Here is a 7,855-nt window from a genome sequence, read left to right as displayed (position 1 = left end):
ACTCCTATTTCCAAATTGCTTCCAGCCTCCCTGTTTGAAAAAACTTTTCTATATTTATTCATACTAAGGTGTAAATGATTGCTGTCCCACTCAGCAAACATTTTCTGAGCATCTCACTGGTTATTTTCCACCAGGTCAATTCCCCCGCCCCTCTTTGTCCAACCCTGTGCTCAGGAGGCTGCACCAGGGGCTGCTCCTTGCCCTTGGGCTACCAGTTGGTTCATGCTGGGCTTTAAAAAATTAAGAACAATTGTACTGCAGAATAATGTGCACATGCTAAAACGCACAGACCTTTGTGTGAATGTTTATGTTCATAAACTGCTCAGATCAAGAGAGAATATTTGCAACGCCCATTAGGTTCCCCTTGCCCCTTTAAGGCAGTGCCACCCACCCCCCACGGGAGATCAGAGTTCTGCTTTCTGTTACAACAGGTTCGTTTTGCGTATTCTTGAACTTTGTATGAATTGAATCACGCAGGCTGTTCTCATTCGTGCCTGGTTTTGTTTGCTCCTCATTGTACCTGTGAAATTATTCATTTTATTGTCTGTTATTTGTTCGCTCATTGTTGCTCCCAAGGAGAACTGCATTGTGTGGTATTTATGTTCCGTTCCACAGTCCGTGGCTATCTGGCCAGTAAGAATCCACAGGGCTGCAAGGCACTTTTGTACATGTTTCCTGGGTACACACGTGTGTTGCTTTCTCTTGGATGGAGGGGACATGGGGACGTGGACACATCTGAATGGAGTGGCAGAGGGAGAGATGACCATGGGTACAAACATCCTTTCCCAGGAACAGGTGCAGAAGGTGGGATTTGAGGCCTGACCAGGAGGTCTGCCTGGGCATCTGCATTTCCAGCAGTTCAGGTTTGGGTTCTAGTGCCTCAAATCTATGCAGTGATGCCTTGGTCGTGAGCTGGGTTACAGCAAAATTAAGGTGAATTTTCACAAAATCGAGGAGCACTGCTTGCAGTTGACTAAGATGTCTTTCTTCCTGTTGTTGACTAATGAGGTCAGGCATGTGTGTTAGGAAAGTGAATGAGTTTGTAGTCAGAAGGGCCAGGGCAGCAGATGGGGCTTTAGTGGGTTCACACTTGTTGGCCCAGGGCTGGTGAGCCCCGTGGTGTGGGAAAGATGACGCAGGAAGTCAGGGCACCATCTCTCCTCGGGATTCCAATTCCAAGCCTCAGTTCCACACACAGAATAACCATAAACAGGGAAATTCAGCCTCTGCATTTGCTGTGTCCGAGGTTGTGTATGCAGAGAGCTGGATTTGAGAGGGCAGCTGCAGCACATTCAGAACAGGAGTTGAAATTCACCTGCCCTCAGCGTTGCCCGATTTGAAGTGCAGGTCCGAGGTTTCAGTGTTGGTACCCAAGGTTGCACGGGGTGAGGGCAGTCAGGAAACTTGTGTGAGGGGCTCTCAGTGTAGATAATTGCTTGTCCAACTAGGTGAAAAGCAAAAGGTCCTTTTAATTCTGAAGTGAACATTAAGATTTTCTTGATTTCTTGTGCAGCTTACATTAAAAACTCGATATGGTGGGCTGGGCATGGTGACTCACACCTGTAATCCTAGCACTTTGGGAGGCCAAGGCAGGAGTATCTCTTGAGGTCAGGAGTTTTAGACCAGCCTGAGCAGCATAGTAAAACCCTGTCTCTACAAAAGTGAACTAATTAGCTGGGTGTGGTGAGGGATACCTGTGGTCCCAGCCACTCTGGATGCTGAGGTGGGAGGATCACTTGGGCCTAGGAGTTCAAGGCTGCACTGAGTTACGACTGCATTGCTGCACTCCAGCCTGGGCAACAGATAGAGACTCTGTATCTAAAAAACAAAATAAAAATTAACAAAACTCAATCTCATATTATTTCATGCCTATGATATTTAATGGGGCCCCCATACATTGATTCTTAACCTTTTGGGGCTCAGGATCCCCGAAACGTCTGAAGAGAGTGATAGCCCTTCTCTCGGAAAAGACCCTCATAACCCACCGACTGTGCCCGTACTCCGGGGGTCTGCAGGCTGGGAAGGCTGCTCGGAGGGGAGGCTGGTCTCTGCAGGCTGCAGCCCACCCCTCAGTGCTTTGTGCTGTTATAAGCTGGGCACTCCGGACACTTGTTTTGGTTGTGGCTGTTGCTAGGCTTGGATGTTTATTTTCCTTCCAAATATAAGAACAAAGGTGATGTTCTTTTCACTGACTTCCATCTGTGTTCTTCTGTCCAAAAAAAAAAGTGGCCAAAGAAGCCTGTGTTTGGGGCTGATTCCAGGACTTTCCCAACTGGGCAGGAGGGCAGAGCAGACTCTGCTTTGCGCAATGGGTGTGTCAGCGCCAACAGCAGCACATCCACGACCCCAGCTCAGGCTCTCCATACAAAACGTCCTGATCAGCTGGGCTCAGTGGCTCAATCCTGTAATCCCAGCACTTTGGGAGGCTGAGACGGGCGGATCATGAGGTCAGGAGATCGAGACCATCCTGGCTAACACGGTGAAACCCCGTCTCTACTAAAAAATACAAAAAAACTAGCCGGGCAAGGTGGTGGGCACCTGTAGTCCCAGCTACTCGGGAGGTTGAGGCAGGAGAATGGCGGGAACCCGGGAGGCGGAGCTTGCAGTGAGCTGAGATCCGGCCACTGCACTCCAGCCTGGGTGACAGAGCGAGACTCCGTCTCAAAAAAAAAAAAAAAAAAAAAAAAAAGAAAGAAAAGGTCCTGATCTTCCAGAAAGGTTTTACTAACATCTTAGCTCTATAAGGAATGGGTAAATACTGTGTCCTTGTGAATTATTTTTATGTAAACGTTATGGAGAAGGCAAGATCTTCCGGAATCACGGCCTCCAGTCTTGCCCCTCTCCCGCCCCGTCCTCAGCTTGCTCTGGATCCTCCTGTGCCTTGTCCTGTGGGTGACAGCCACACGCCACAAGTGGGATTCTGCGCTGTGGGTGGTCTGCACAGTGGTGTCATATTCCACGGAATGTTCGTAGCTTGCTTTCTCACCCAGCAGTGTGCAGCTCTTCCCGTCCCCGGACACGGGGACCGGCCCGCTGTTGTCACTGCCTGGAGTTCCCGGCACGTGTGCAGCTGTCACAGCGAACATCTCCCTCTTGCTGCCGTCTGCGCTGTTTCCAGTTGGCCCTTGGCATCCACAGTGCTCTCCGGAGCATGCTCACGTGCATCCTGTCTCCGTGGGTGCCTCGCTGGGGGTAATACCAGGAAGTGGAATCGGTGGATTTTAGGGCATGTCTATTCCATTTATTTATTTATTTTATTTCATAACTGTAACTCTGCAGTCCAGCTAAATGTGGAGGGGAATAAGGAAACTGCAGCGAGAGCACAAAGACGATAGGACGCTGTGAGCAATGGGGTGGAGGGGCGCTCCCGAGCTAGGGAAGGAGTGGGCTGTGGTTAAGAGAAAACACAAGCCCAGTGGTCAGCGCTGTCCACAGTCGGCAGTGTGGTGATCTGCTGCTAGTCTTGCCATTCCTGGGCTCAGGCGCTCTGTGGCTTCCACCGTGTCCATGAACCTTGCCAAAGATCACGTGCTTGCCACCGAGACACCGAGACACTCAGCCCTAGCTTCACAGGTGAAATACTGGGACCTGTTTGTGTTAGGTCCAGCATTTGCCATGGACAAGTCACCAGGACCCGGATGAATCAGGATGAAGTCCTTGTCATCAAATTTCTCCTTGCAGACTTGCCGCCAGTGTCATTATGGCCTGTGAAGTTGCCACCCGGGCAACAAGCCCTGGAATAATTCTGTGGAAGCAGGAACCCTCATAGCCAAATTCCTTCTCTTCAGGGTTCAGAGCATGAAAGTTTTCTGCTATCTCTGGAACTTTGTCTGCAAAATCTGGAAGGAGACTAGCCCAAGGGCTCACCACCAATGGAAATGTCAAAGAACATGGTGGGGTTGACCATGGCTGATGGCAGGGGACTCTGGGAGGCAGCAGCGTCTGCAAAGCTGTGTATTATGACATTTCAATAGATCCCAGCTTGCTTCTCTTTCCTCCATGTATGCAGACCCTTTCCCTGTGCTGACCGTGAAGCTGGGCTGGACGGTGTCTCTGCAGTGCTCTCCTTCCCCTTTCTGTGACATCAACATCATACTAATGATAATGTAATGACTGCTGTTGATGCCTTCCTTCAAACCTCATTCAGGAACTTACCTTTTCAAAGAATAGAAAAATAGAAAAACGGATGGAAATGGCTGGCAAAAAATGCCCTTGAGGAAATATCCAGGATGACAAATAAAGGGAAATAAAACAGTTCCTAACGCCACCTTTTGCCTGTCCGTTTAGTAAAGTTTGTTTAAAAGAACCATCCACGTTGGGGAAGGTGCAATGAAACAGGAATTGGTACTCTTACTGCTGGGGGGAGGGTAACCTGTTCCACTCTTTGGAAGGTAATTGGGTAAATATGTATCAAAACTTGAACAAATGAGCCTCACCTTTCCTATACCAGTTCCGCTTCCGAGAACCGGTTCAGGCAGCCGCGGCACCCCTGGTGTGTATTGGGTCCGCTCAGTCGACAGGTCTCATGCAGAAAAGGCAAGAAGGAGGTTGGCAGCTGTGGGGTGGCGGCGGCTCTGCACCCGGCTGGCTTTGCATCATTGCTCCTCATGCCCGGTTTTGCCATCTTCACCTCCAGTCTGGAGCGCCAGCCTCTGCCCTCCCTGGTGCCTCCCTTCAGCTCATGGAAATGGTCCTCTTCTGACTCTGCTGGGTGGGGTGGCCCTGACCAGAAACATCCAGTGGCTACTCAGCCTGGCATGGCCATGGTCTGAGAGGCCCCAGCAGAGCACAGTGACCTGGTGCCAGGGTCCCCTTCAGCACATCACAGGATGGGGACAGCACATCACAGGATGGGGAGTGGGTCTGAGGGCTGACCCTGCCTTCTTCTTTTTTTCTTTTGATGAAGTCTCACTCTGTCACCCAGGCTGGAGGGCAGTGGTGTGATCTCGGCTCACTGCAACCTCTGCTGCCCGGGTTCAGGCAATTCTGCCTCAGCCTCCTGAGTAGCTGGGATTACAGGCGCCTGCCACCGCGCCCGGCTAGTTTTTGTAGTTTTAGTAGAGACGTGTTTCACCATCGTGACCAGGCTGATCTTGAACTCCTGACCTCGTGATCCGCCCGCCTCGGCCTCCCAAAGTGCTGGGATTACAGGTGTGAGCCATCGCACCTGCCGGATAATTTTTTTTAAAGGAAAATAAGTATTGACAAGAAATTGTAACTGATACATTGCTGGTAGAAATGCATAAAGTTGCAGTCACTGTGAAAAACACTTTGCAGTTGCTCCAAAGGTTAAGAACTACCATTGGACCCAGGAATTCTACTACTAGATATATAACAAAAAGAATGGCAAACAGAACTCAAACAGGTATTTGTATACTAACATTTATAGCATCACTAGTCCACAAGAGCCAAAAGATGGAAATAATCCAACTATCAATGAACAAATGAATGTATAAAAACAAGGTGGTACATACATGCAATTGTACATCATCCATCTTTAAAAAACAATTTTGATACATGATATGATGTGGATGGACACTGAAAATATTATGCCTAATGAAATAAGCCAGACACAAAAGGAATATATTGTATGATTCTACTAAAATCAAGTGCCTAGAATAATCAAATTGATACGCAGAGAAGATGGGATAGAAATTACCATGGGCTGGTGCCAACCAGTCTTGTAAGGTGCAGTTGGAAACTGGGGACATGGCAGCACCCAGCCCAGCACTCGGCCTTTTGGACATTGATGGGACCCTGACCACCCTCCAGCAGAAAATTACCAAATGATGAGTTCCTACATAAAAGTGAGGCAGAAGATCAAAATCGGAGAGGTAGGCATGCTGGAGTTTGAGGAAGTGCAGGAGCAACTGGGAAATAATGTGGTTGAAAAATATGATTACACGTTTCCATAAAAGGGCTTGGTAGCATACAAACATGGGAAATGCTCATGTAAATGTCACGAGCATTCAAAGTCACCTGGGTGAGGTCCTAATCCAAGATTTAATCAACTGCTGTCTGGGCTACAATGCAAAAATTAAACTGCTGAAGAAGAGGGGTACTTTCACTGAATTCTGAAATGGGATGTTAAACATGTCCCCTATTTGGAAGAAGCTGCAGCCAAGAGGAACACATGGAGTTCTACGAATTCAATAAAAAAGAAAATATAAGAGAAAAACCTGTAGCAGATCAAGGAAGGGGTTTGCAGGAAAAGGTCTTAGGTTTTTCACAGGAGGCCAGATCAGCTTTGATGTCTTTCCTGATGGATGGGACAAGAGGTATTGCCTGCAACATGTGAAAAATGATGGTTATAAGGCCATTTATTTCTTTGGAGACAAAATCATACCAGGTGGCAAAGACCTTGAGACCTTCACAGACCCCAGAACCGTGGGCTACTCCATGATGGTGCCTGAGGACACACACAGGATCTGTGAAGAGTTTGTCTACCGTGTGAGTGGGAGGGGCAGGGGTCCCGGCTGACTAGCCAGCAAGGGGCATTCAGTGGCCCAAGCCAAGGGCCCTCTTGCACATGCTCAGCCCCCCCCCCGCAGCCCAGCCAGGCTCTGCGCACTGTGTCAAGCACATGTGGTCTTGACCTCCACCGCTGACATGCCTTGCCTCCACCTCCAGTGCCAGAAGCTTCCAGAAGGGAGGAGAAAAGACTTGTCAAGAATTGCTTAGAGGAATACCTCCCATAAAAGATTTTCCCCACCCATCCGCAGCCCCCTAGTCTAATATACTCACCCCAATACATGCAATCACAGTACACATGGTTTTTGGGGAAATTTCCCCATCATTCCAGGGTGATACAGAAAGAAAAAATGTGCCTGGATCCTCCCTCTTTGTGGTTCTTGTGAAAACGTGTTAGTTTTAATGTCTGGACTTCTGCGTCAGCACCAAAAACGGAGATCTGGTGATGAGAAAGCAAGGACAGGTCATCTGCAGTGGTCCACCCCAGGAGAGAAGCTCACAGACACCTCCTGGAACCAAGCTCCCGCATGCACGTTGCCTTGATGCAGGTGGTGGCTGTGAGCGGGGGCAGCGTGATGCCCCGTGAGTAGATGCACTCCTTCTGTTTTCCTGTTTGTGAAGCTGAGGCCTGCTGGACAGATGGCTGGCAGAGTGACAGCAAACCCCGTGGAGTTTGCACTTCAGCTGGCCCCATTTCAGCAGAAATGGTATCACCTCTTTTTTGTGCATCTGGTTGAATTTGGCTGTGAATCCATCAGGTCCTGGGCTTTTTTTTTTTTTTTGGTAGCTTGTTTATTCTGATTCAGTTTTGGAGCTCATCATTTGTGTGTTAAAACATTCAATTACTTCTTGATTCAGTCGTGGGAGGGTATATTTGTAGAAAAATTTCCCTATCTCTTGTAAGAAGGTTTTTTAGTTTGTGTGCATAGAAGCATTTGCAGTAGTTACTCATTTTACTTGTATTTCTGTGGGGTCAATGGTCACATTCCTTTCATCATTTCTAACAGTGTTTATTTGGATCGTCTCTCTTCTCTATTAGTCTAGCTAGTGATCTATCTTATTACATTTTTCAAAAAATCAACCACTGGATTTGTTGAACTTTTGGATAATTTTCTGAGTCTCAATTTCCTTCTTCAGTGAAGCTCTGATGTTGGTTATTTCCTGTCTTCTGCTAGCTGTGAAGTTGATTTATTCTTGCTTCTCTAATTCTTTCAGTTGTGACGTTAGGTCATTAATTTGATATCTAACACGAATTTTTATTGTGTTGTGGTTCAAGAGTATGTTTGGTATGATTGCAGTTCTTTTCATTAGCTAAGGATTGTTTTATATCCAATTATGAGATTGATTTCAGAGCATGTGGCAATGAGAAGAATGCATATTCTGT

At 47.8% G+C, this 7,855-nt stretch overlaps 1 pseudogene; it reads left to right on the top strand.

Moving 5' to 3' along the window:
• The first annotated feature begins 5,709 nt into the window (after positions 1–5,709).
• LOC111553530 lies at positions 5,710–7,061 on the top strand (annotated as a pseudogene).
• Positions 7,062–7,855: the final 794 nt, after the last annotated feature.

This window comes from Piliocolobus tephrosceles, chromosome 18 (genome assembly GCF_002776525.5).
Source record: "Piliocolobus tephrosceles isolate RC106 chromosome 18, ASM277652v3, whole genome shotgun sequence".
Lineage (NCBI taxonomy): Eukaryota > Metazoa > Chordata > Mammalia > Primates > Cercopithecidae > Piliocolobus > Piliocolobus tephrosceles.
The sequence above is the reverse complement of the archived record's forward strand: the minus strand, read 5'-3'. Positions and strand labels throughout refer to the sequence as shown.